A 12846-nucleotide genomic window follows, 5' to 3' on the forward strand; every position below is an offset into this window, starting at 1 on the left:
AATAAAACCTTTGGTAAAAGCAAGATAAAATGTGATGTTTGTAAAATTAATCTCAGAAATGGGACACTACCTCAGGAAGCGATATCAACTAAGATTGTAAGAGAAAAAAAACAAGAAACGGTTAAGTTTATTAACTACACAGAAAACTTCGCGGATGACGGGAGTGTAACTTTAGAAAGCAAGACAGATTCAATTCAAAGCACTTCTGCATCACTTGAGCATCCGTTGTACACTACAAAATCGGCGCCACTGCCGACAGATGTTTCTACAAAAATTAGTCTAATAGATCCAGTGTTTGTAAATCCTGCATCAAAATCCTCTCTAAGAGTGGTTTTAGATAAAATTGCTATAGATTCTGGAGTTAGTACAGGATCACGTCATTTTGTGTATGTTGTATGCGATGGCTCTCCTATGACACTTATTTGGCAACTTATTATGGAGGAACCAGAAAAATATTCTTGGGTCGTCCCACTTATAGGTCTAGGTCATGAGGAGATGAACATGGTAAAATCCTTTACAGAGATGTTTTTTGATTTCATATTAAAACGGTTTTTCGAAACTCAGGGATATAAAACCCCTAAAGCCCTTGCTTTCGCAAAAAGATGCTCAGATCATCATATTGCCTTCGACAATTTATTCAAATTTAGGGAATCAGTCTGGATGGAATTGGTATATAGTTTTTAGAAAGACAAAAAAAAGTTGCGTTGATGAAAATTTTAATGGTTTTGTCCAATGGCTAAAGGATAATAATGACAATACTTTACTTTTCATTTGTAATCTAATGTTACCATGTTTAGAATCCATATTCATGTTCCGCAAAGGTGAGAGAGAGAACAACTGTGTTCTTATAGAAAGGGCTCGAAAGATATTTCGTCAAATTTGGTATGGGAGACACCACACAAAATACATGTTAATTGATAGTTTTGGACTTTGCGATAGATTCCTCATGCCACCAGAAATTCTAAATTGTCTGAATAAACACGAGTCGTTTTCCCGTAGTGGTCGGATCGATGCTCATCAGGGTTTAGATTTCATTTTAGAGGAATACAATCGGAACATTAAAAACCATATCTCTGGTGTAGCTAACAGTATCAAATGGGAAACCGTAACGAAGAATTACGATACGCTTGAAATTTTGACGGGGAACATTAACTCTTTACTGGGAAGAATTGAACAAACGAGGCAACCGAGACAAATACAGGAATTTAAATCCGAAAGGGACATATTTCGAGCAGAACTAAGAAAAACAAAATACCTATATCCAATAAATGAGAGGAACATCATAGGGTTAGACCCAACGCTACAATGTTCACAAAATATATCAAATTTCACGTCTTTGTCGTACAATAATATGGATAACATCATGAGTAGTTTTCTAAAGATCGGCAAATATCCAAGTCCATTAAAAATTTCAAAAATTCCAATATCTGCTTTAGAAGAAAACGAAATTAGCAAAGATGAAAACAAAACAAAACCACAGCTGCTTGCTATGATTGATGAAAACATTGCTCTATTGCCCCCAGAACAAAGGGATTCCCGAACTGTTTGAATTAGAAAAAAAGGCCAAAAAACTGAAATATGCCAAGAAAGCAATACTAATTGAATTTGTTAACATTCTCAGACAAGAATTAGGAAATGTCCTCAACAGTTTTGATGAAATTTCAGAGCTGATATAGGTGTAATACATGTTTTGTCAATTTCTAATCATAAAAATATCACACAGTGTTATATATAGTAGATATCTCTTTTCAAGATAATGGAAAACTAATCTTTCGGAAAGGTGTGTGTATATAAAAAAATAAATAAGGAGGTGTGGTATGATTGCGAATGAGACAACTATCAACTAAAGTTCAAATAAAGTGGACATTCAACAATGAGAAAAACCCATACCATATAGTCGGTCATAAATAGGCCCGATTGGTGATTACACGTGATTAGTTATCTAAAGACAAACAAATGAATACATACCCGACCCCAATTCAAAAAATGTATCGCATCAATTTTGTTTAAAGCTTAGAAATTTTAATATAATGGATATAAAATAGACACACTCTAAGTGTTCCTCTTTTGTACGAACCCACACAATGCATTGTTCCCTTATTTTTTTTAACTCTCTCAATAAAAGTTTAACTTATGGGCAATAGTGTTTTTCACTGTTGTTTCGTTGCTGTATTGACGAATATCTGAAATCTTCGTGTAATCACCAATCATATCAAGGCTAAATTCCGACTAAATTCAAACACTGGTTTCTTCGTAAAGAAACAACTCTTCGCTAATCTGAGCATGGAACGAGTACTTTATATCACGGACTATAAATATGGATACACAAAATGAAAATCCAAGCGAAATTGTGAATCCCACAATTCAGGAAAAAAAGTGTTGTATTTCAGTAAATAACACGTGTTCTCGGATGATTGTAAACACGTAGTAGTCCATCATGCATTGTTACTCATTTAGTTGATTGGTCAAAAACCCAGGTAAAAAATATTTGCGTCATACGTAAATAAACAATTACATGTGCGAGTACATAAGTATGCTAATTTATGCATATCCATATAAGGTAGTGATCCTGACCTGTTAAAGGGTCAAAACATTTTAGACTATTGTCGATGAAACATGAGGGGAACTACATTTAGAAAATAAATATAACGGGAGGGATTGTGCCTGATATTCGTATGAAGAAGACATAATCTTTCAATCAGTTTAATTGAGGTCTGGAGCTGGCATGTCAGATAACTGCTAGTAGTCTGTTGTTATTTATGTATTATTGTCATTTTCTTTTTTTTCTGTTGTTACATCTTTTGACATCGGACTCGGACTTCTCTTGAACTGAATTTTAATGTGCGTATTGTTATGCGTTTACTTTTCTACATTGGCTAGAGGTATAGGGGGAGGGTTGAGATATCATAAAGATGTTTAACCCCGCCGCAATTTTGCGCCTGTCCCAAGTCAGAAGCCTCTGGCCTTTGTTTGTCTTGTATGATTTTTAATTTTAGTTTCTTGTGTATAATTCGGAGTTTAGTATGACGTCCATTATCACTGTACTAGTATACATATTTTAAGGGGCCAACTGAAGGACACCTACGGGTGCGGGAATTCATTGGTGGCCTTCGGCTGTTGTCTGCTCTATGGTCGGGTTGTTGTCGCTTTGACACATTCCCCTTTTCCTTTCTCAATTTTATATACACGGCCGACACTCGGCTAACCGAGAGATAGGTCAGTTAATCTATATTGAGTATGCGGCTATATCGGCGGTGGGTCTGTTAATCGGGTTGGCTAAAGTCTGTTAAGAGTAAAACTCACAATTTAATGTTGAACTCTGTTAAATATACAGATTTTTTGGCACATTATGAGAATCACATCATAAAAAGAAAAGTGTCTGACAAAATGATATCTATCATAGAACACTTTCCACAATTAAAAAAAATGCATAGCCTGCGCAATTTTAAGTAAAACGAAAAGGCGTCGCGCAAGTATGTGGTTTTTATGCTTGTACGCATAGCAATATTTTAGATAAAAGGCCAAAAATCATTTTTAGATATGATTTAAAGGACACAAAGTAGTACTTTGGTTCTAAAAAATCAATTGTCATTGATAAATATTTCATAATTGTTATATAAGTTGAGTTATACCACATTTTTATGAATATTAGGGGAATACAGTCTGTTAATGGGTTGGACAATTTAAATCGTGTCAGTTAAGAGTTATTTAGCCACGACAATAGTCTTACCACCTTGAGTTTATATTTTCACATGAAAAAAAATGAGATGTACTTATGACGAAAAAATTACAATACGGTGCAACAGTATCCTTATAGAAAGAGCACTTTTATTTTAATTTTTTTTCTCTGCATTTCATTAAAAGGGTGTGTCACTTCTAATTAGCGTTATATGGACTGATTGGCCGCTCGAATTCGCATGAATTTATTATTTACGCCAAGTTATCAATCAGCCTTATTTTTTTGTCTGTTCAAAGTCTGTAACATCTATGAATCTGTCATGTGTTGCAATTCAGCTGGTTAAATTCCATGCGTTTTCTTTTGAATACTAAGGCTTTTCTACCTTAGGAATAGATTACCTTATGCCGGCGTCACACATTGGCGGATAGACCAGCGTGCACCAAACGTACAGAGAAAACTGACAAAGTCGGTATACGTTAGTTGCACGCCATAGGAACGCTTAGCAATCGTTCAAAGCGCGTTGCATAAGTTTGAAGTACGTCGATATACAAAGGTAAAATTGAGAAAGGAAATGGGGAATGTGTCAAAGCGACAACAACCCGACAAAAAAACAGGCAACAGACAAAGGCCACCAATGGTTCTTCAATGTAGAGAGAAACTCCCGCACCCGTAGGCGTCCTTCAGCTGGCCCCTTAAAAAATATGCATACTAGTACAGTGATAATGGACGTCAAAATAAAGTCCGAATTATACACAAGAAACTAAAATTAAAAATCATATAAGACTAACAAAGGACAGAGGCTCCTGACTTGGGACAGGCGCAAAATTGCGGAGGGGATAAACATGTTTATGTATTATCAACCCTCCCCCTATACCTCTAGCCACTGAAGGAAAGTAAATACGCTTGATGAACGCTACAACCCGAGGAAATTTTTATGCAGCATAAAAAAAATACAACATACGCCAACATTCGTTTCTTGAACACCGGATAAACGCTTAGCCTTAGGTACGCTTCTAGTACGCCCAATACACGCTTAAAGCATATTGGCAGCGTAAATGATTTTTAACACGCCGGAGCTATACGCTGATGTGTGACGCCGGTATTAGTTGTATTTCCTCAATGCTTTTCAACTTTGTTTTTGGCCTTTTAAACATTTTTTTCGAGCGTCACTGATGAGTTTTTCGTAGACGAAACGCGTGTCTGGCGTAAATATAAGGCGCAAGTATCAAATTTCAATCCTGGTATCTATGAGGAGTTTATTTCCGGTATGTATATTCCTTTGTACCGAGTCATCATTCTCTTTTTCCTCCGCCTAAGGAAATGTCTGTACCAAGTTCTAAACCGTGGTTCTAAACAAGAGATAGACATTAGTTTTTTTTTTTAAGTGTTGGGTGCTTATCTAATGTGTAACAACAAGACAATTTTATATTCCTGTAAATCACAATGAATGCATAATAATAATTTTATTTTTCGAGTAATGATCTATACCAATGATATCGTAAGTCATTTAGCCGACTCGCAGTCCGCAAACGTGATTGTTTTTCTATCGAGTGACCTTCAAGGTGGTGTAGAGAAAGGTTAATGTTGAAAGGTTTGTCTATATTTGTTTGCATTATAAACATATTTCAGTTCATTTGATAAAAAAATCAAAACATTACGAAGTTTATCTCTGATTTATGTACTTGTTAACTATGTAAATGACAAATTGGTGCCATTCATATCAATGAAACAGAATCCACATGATATATGCGACCATTCTTTGATGAAATAATATTACTCTGATTTTACACTTTTTAAAATCATTTATATCAATTTTCAGATTCCATTGTCTAAACTTATGTTTCATTGTTCATGTGTTGTTTCCATTTATTCTAGCCACTAATATTGGGTCTATCTCTTTATTCAGATAACACCCCATATAACAATTGAATTATATAATTGTAATGTCATTCATAACTCTTAACAGACCAATTAACAGACCGAGTTTTATACATCCGACCCATTAACAGACCATATTTTTATAAAAAAATTGATTTATGTCACCAAAATACAGTTTTTCGTGTAGATTTTTCACATATTGATGTTAATATGGTAAACAAACATAATGCCAGTCTTTTTTCGATGTTCAAAAGATTGCATGCAAGTAAACTCAACCAACTTGTCATTTTTGTGTACATTTTGTGTGTGTAAAATGTGTATAAATTTACTGATGAGTAACTCGCCTTTTCATTTTATAGATCGTTTATTGAAGCTAGAAAAAAATTAATTACACCACTGGATTCAGTACTCCAAATCATTTTGTCAGACATGAATAGTTTTTATGATATAAATATAATTAAAAAGTTATACAATGAAACATGCTGACCTTGCACTGATTTTCACGATAACACCTGATTAACAGACTTTAGCCAACCCGATTAACAGACCCACCACCGATATAGCCGCATACTCAATAAAGATTAACCGACCTATCTCTCGGTTAGCCGAGTGTCGGCCGTGATATACCACAAATGCGAATTAAACAATTTAATTTAAAAGACTTTTAGTGTTATTTGTTCGAGTACTTTACTTAGAAAATTGAGTTTTAATATCCCCCTATTTCGCCTCTCTTTTACAGTGTACAATAAACGTCATCCTACTATTTTGTTTTCTAAAAATCAATTACTCCGATTTCTCAAAAATTATCACTATACTTAATTAACAGTATCATCAAAGTCCATAAACTTATAATTTAAATTTTAGAAAGGAAGTAAAGCGGCGAAGACCTTATTTAAGTTGAAATAAAACTTATAGAATATGAAATGCTTTTGCGTTGATATGATTGAAAGGAATCTTATTTGTTTTTACTATATATCTTAAATGACAAAAATTGCTCACTTGTGAAACAAGAGCGGCTTGCCTGTTCAAAACACTTGATGTCGTGCCGAGTTTTGCCGGGTTTTATGGTACTCACTTTCGTTCTTTTTGTCTGATAGACATGTGTTTTAAAAGTTTTTCTGCATTTAAAAACATCTTACATATATTCTTCCAAAGTTCATGGGTCGTATGTGCTTCAGAAATTACAAGACTTTTATCATGCTTTTTATAAAGAATAAAGGGTTCCATCTCCTCCTAAGCAGAATTGATCCTAGATAAATAATGTTGGTACTGTATTTTTGACGGACGAAACGTGCATTTGGCGTACACGACTATAAACCTTGTATCTATGATGAGTTTGTTGGGGGGGGGGGGGGGGGTATTTAAGTTCAAAATAGTCAAAGTGAGATACTTTCAAGATACATGTAAACCTTTTGGATTATAGCTCTTCTTCTTTACATAAGCTTTGGATTTCAAATATTTTGGCCACGAGCATCACTGAAGAGACATGTATTGTCGAAATGCGCATCTGGTGCAGGAAAATTGGTACCGTTTATGTTATTTAGACGAATTTTCAAATGGTTGTTGCGTCGAATAAGGCTTACTTCATTACATTATACACACCCGTATGTATCAATGAATTGTGTAATTTATGTCTTATTATAGTTTAACAAAATTTAGTCATCATATTTTCTTTCTTTTTTATTGGTTTACATGTAAAAACTATCATGAAATAAGTCGAACCTGTAAGTCTTCAAGGTTGTATCCGCAAATCACTAAGCGCTAATTGCACACTAAATGGATACATGTAATTATAAATCATGTTTTGCAGTATACAGACAACTCACACCACATCTTCCTTTATCTAACACATTATTTTAATTGACATGACCACTTCAATATCAGGACAAAACAAGAAAAACGTGATTTGATTTCTTTCATCGCATTTAATGCTAACTTATAACACTTTTAGGTATGTGTAACTTACAAATTTTCAAAACAGACAAAATGTACATTGAATCATGAACAAAAATATCATTTAAAAAAAATATTAAGAATTAGAAGAAATATATAAGTTTAAGATAAGGAGTTTCGTTGCCTTTTTAGTATTCATTGTTGATATTTCCAATCCACACTTGAAAAACTGTCCATAAGCATTTCTTTACATTCGGTAAAAATTCATCGAAGAGGCCAAGCGCTGTTCGACCGTTTCGTTTTTATAAGACTTTTAAAAAATAAAAATAAAACGGCTGTGATTGCAATTCAAATACAAAGATGAAGAGCATGTAAAAACCCAACTATAGAAGTGTTTCAATTCAATCAATTCATTAAAAATAATTTACAGTTAAGGGACATATCAAAGATATTGCATGTCAAAACTACTGGGCATGTGATTTACTCGGGTAAAAAAAATCATCAGCCATGGCATAGACCCAGCTGTTGTAAACTCAATAAAAGATATCAGAATTATAAAACAGTATTTTACCGAAAAAAGGAAACGAAATTATCATTGTTATTATCCTTATTTATGTTTACACACTTAATCCTTTTACACACATCACATACAATACCATTTTGTATGTTAAGCTGTATTTTCCATATTTCAAGTACATATAATGTCGTTGAAGTACATTGACAGTATCAGATAAAGTAAATTCGCAACGGATAAAAATATAAACACGTGTAACATAAGTTAAGCCACTTTATATTGAACTAGAATGGGCTACATTTCTGTTTTGCGTTATTGTTTTTAAAGTTTGACAAAAGGAAGACATGAAGAACGTCTTTGGTTTATTTATTTTGACAACGATCACCTTAAGAGAAAGCAGTACGACAGTTACGACAGTAAGATAATGATTATCTTTTTATTGTTTTTATTATCTTTTTTGTTATATTTATCTTTTTTCTTCAATATTTTTTAAATACGTATTTTGTTAAATTGCTTATTGATACTTGTAAATTAGAAATAGGCATTTCCCTGGAAAAGTGATTTCGTTGATTTCAAGATTTCTACAACATGCTTATAAAACGTTTGTAAAGCACTAAATATTTATTCGAAATCCACAATAATCCCCCGAAGAATATTAACTAATTAATTGTAGACCTTTTTATCATTACCTATTTCATTCATTGGCCGGGTTTGACGATACTTTTTTCATTTGAGTTATATTAGCTCGATATCGTATTATATTGGGACCTCGAATGTCATAGAAGTTACATACATTGATATAGGAAGATGTGGTGTGAGTGCCAATGAGACAACTCTCCATCCAAATAACAATTTATAAAAGTAAACCGTTATAGGTCAATGTACGGTCTTAAAGACGGAGCCTTGGCTCACACCGAACAACAAGCTATAAAGGGCCCCCAAATTACTAGTGTAAAACCTTTCAAACGAGAAAACCAACGGTCTAATCTATATAAAAAACGAAAAAATTGGTATAAATTTATTTGGCCTTTTTAAATTTTTTGAATTCGAGCGTCACTTATGAGTCTTTTGTAGACGAAACGCGCGTCTGGCGTATATACAAAATTTAGTCCTGGTATCTATGATGAGTTTATTTACATAAACAAACAACAACTACTGTATTGTTGAGATTCAAATTTGTTGCTGTAAATTTCTTTTTTACAGTTATAATTTATCACTGAGTCGATACTTCTGGTACGCAGTACCAGTTCATTACTCAAAAGACAAAACTTTGAGAAAAACGGATATTGTTGTAATGTTACGTATAATTTAAAAATTAAGGATAATCCTTGCACATTCATAACTCTGACTTCTTGTCAGGGTTTATATATCTAATTCTTTGGTTTATATCAATTTATTAAAGGGTTTAGACTTACTATATATGTTGGCTACCAGCATCATATAATTGTTGTATTTGTCGAAACAGGCATATGAGACAACCATATGGTATCATTTAATAATATGTACTATCTAATTTTTGGACTATCTGATCCTTTCACTAAATTGACTTTAGGTAGTTCACAAAACAGAAGATTTTAGAAAATCACAAATCTTTCCTTTGCTTGTTTGGTATCTGCTTTAGAAAGGACACTAGAAATGTTGTGTCATTATACTGGAATAAAAAACACGTAACATAAATCATTATCAAGTACGATGGAAGCGTGTCGTCAAAATGTTCTAAATGTTTTAATTTACAACATATTTGTTGAGTTTTTTTTTATATCAATATTCTAACAGCCATTCAATTTTCCAATGTGTACTTGTAATGCTCCCATATGATGCAGAATTCATACAAACGTTCTCGAAGACAAAGCAAAAACTTGATTTAGTTACCAGAAAATTCATCTCATTTGCAATATTTCATTTAAAATAATTGTTATCAATAACCTTGATTGTAAGTCTCATATTGGGTCGTTTGTTTCCTCTTATATTTGAGTGTGAATTCACATTTACTATAAGACGTGTCACGATACTTTTCTATCCCAAATTCATGTATTTAGTTTTAATGTTATATTTGTTATTCTCATCGGATTTTGTCTAATGCTAAGTTCATTTCTGTGTGTGCTACATTTTAATGTTGTGTCGTTGTTCTCCTCTTATATTTAATGCGTTTCCCTCAGTTTTAGTTTGTAACCCGGATTTGATTTTTTCTACCGATTTATGAGTTTCGAACAGCGGTATACTGCTGTTGCCTTTAGTCATGTTGATGCTGTCGAATATTCAATGCCTTATGTATATTCTTTATGGGCTTATCCAGAAAATGGATCATTTGTTCCAGTCATCGTTTGTTGATGTTTAAACATAATGGACTAGGTTTTAAGTTATTAGTTAAAATCAGGCTGTTAGTTTTCTGGTAGACTAGTGAAATGTTTGTTTGCAACTAATTTTGTCAATGAATGAACTTTTATAAGTTGCTACACAATAGAGATTTTCCCATTGTTGATGGCTGTCCTGTTACCTGCAATATGGTAATAAAACTCCATAATTTATTAAACGTTTCAAGTTTAACCCAATCAAGGACTCATCTGAGGGAGAATGTTAGAACTGGCTTATTTATGAAATTTGAAAGAAAATTGAACTAAACAAAAAATGGTATCTCCTTAATTTATGGGATTCATTTCTTGGTTGGCAAATGAAAGTACTTTTTTTTTCTCCTGGGTTGAGAGTATTCGTATTTATTTCTGTCCGTCCGCTAGCCGTTGTCGGTTGTACTTGATTTTCAATCCATGACTTCCACTCTAGAGCTCTTTGATATATAACACCTAGTTAAGCCACATCGTACGAAACGCTTTTAGTATTTTATATCTTTGGTTTATTTCTAATTTTAACGATTTTGCTAACAAGTGTTAATCATCACAAAAGTAAATGGCCTTGTTATTACACGAGTCATTTGTCAATTTTCGCTGACAAATTGATGAAAAAATACTAATATGTTTATAATAGCGATAGGTCTTATGTGAAACCAGATGTTTTCCGAATGATTAGATAAACATCTAAATATACTGACATGAATTTCACAGTATAAGCAATATTAACTTATGATTCTATCCTCTCGGAAAAGTTGAATCATATAAGAATCAGCACTTTTATTCGTAGGTAATTAATCACTTTTAAATTGAAAAGATATTCATTTAATAATGCCGAAATATCTTAGATCTGATATGATGGAATAAACAGGAACCTTTTCAAAAGCAGTTGTTATTGAAATGTTAATATCCTCACGAATATGCAAGACGACCGAGCTTTGCTGCTGGAGGTATAAATCATCAACTTAGTACACAAATGTTGAAATCCCCCATATAAAGCGTTGATTACCTCTTGTTTGGGGATATATTATTATGAATAGTTTCCAAGTAAATTAAGGAGATGAAGGGCAAGTGACAACGAGTGACTCAACCACATACTTAGCAAAGGCAATGTTGAGGTCAGCATTCAGTCTTATCTAAAGACGGGTGTCTACACAATATGCAATGCTCTTGTAAACAACAACAACAAACAAACAAACAACAAACAACAAACAAACATAATAATATGACAACGAATCGCGGTCTTTGAAATTGTTTTTTTTGACAGATTACACCTCTCTTTAATCGTTGAGAACGTATATAAAAGAACTAAGAATAAAATTCTACAAAAACTGTTTAAACTAGATTACTTACCCTTCCGGAGCACCTGAGATCACCCATAGTTTTTGGTTGGGTTCATGTTGTTTATTCTTTAGTTTTCTATGTTGTGTCATGTGTACTATTGTTTGTCTGTTTGTCTTTTTCATTTTTAGCCATGGCGTTGTCATTTTATTTTAGATTTCTGAGTTTGACTGTCCCTTTGGTATCTTTCGTCCCTCTTTTACACAACACATGTCTATGAAATGAGTCAGAAACCTCGTTTATCATGTATTATCATGTGACATGTTATATGCGTTTTATTTTTGGAAAATTTCGATGTCAATTTAATCAAGTTTTTATATTTATAGTTAAATGTTTTTTTTGCGCACAGCTTTTGATGTGTATTTCAATAAATTTATTCGAAATCTTATATCTATAGAATATACATATAAACAAAAACAAAAAAACCCAAAAAAACCAAAGCAGCTGAATACAATTACTGAAGGGTGGTCGGATATAATCACCATCAATGCATTTTTGATAACTTGAGCAACTTTTTCTAGCCTTTCTATGCTTACATCCACTATTTGTTTATAAGAATATATTTATTCTAGAATGAAACCGGTAGTTGACAAGTGCTTGATCGTTAAAATCAAACAGCGCCTCCGGGTGCGGGATATTCTTACAGCTTGAAGATCCATTTGTGGACTTGCCTGCTCTTTGGTCGAGTTGTTGGCGCCTTGACATTTTCTCCATTACCATTCTCAATTTTACACATATATATTTTGCCAAGAAACGCAATAAGTACTCAGCTCCATTATTTTCCCATTTAATTAATAACAATCAATGATCACAAATTTAACCATACGCAAAATTAATCTCCTTTGATTTACAACCTTCCAGTGTGTAAACTTTTCTAGATGAGAGATAGTTTTCTCATTAATGTATATCGGAGTAAATATTTGTTAAGACTAGTCAAGTATTTCAAGCTAAAAAATGACAAATACTATAAAAAACATATTAAACTTACTAAGGTTACATAAATGTTCTTTTAAATAAATCAAACACATAAAAAAACGATTGGATAGCAACTGTCACCTGACTTGTTACATGCATTTTTAAATGTATAAAATGATAGACTAAACCAGGTTTTATATCTAGCTGAACTTCTCACCTGTATGAAATTCGCATCAAATTCCACTGTATTGACAACGATGTGTCATCAAAACAAAAAGACA

The sequence above is a fragment of the Mytilus galloprovincialis genome, chromosome 3, assembly GCF_965363235.1.
Source record: "Mytilus galloprovincialis chromosome 3, xbMytGall1.hap1.1, whole genome shotgun sequence".
NCBI classification, from domain to species: Eukaryota; Metazoa; Mollusca; class Bivalvia; order Mytilida; family Mytilidae; genus Mytilus; species Mytilus galloprovincialis.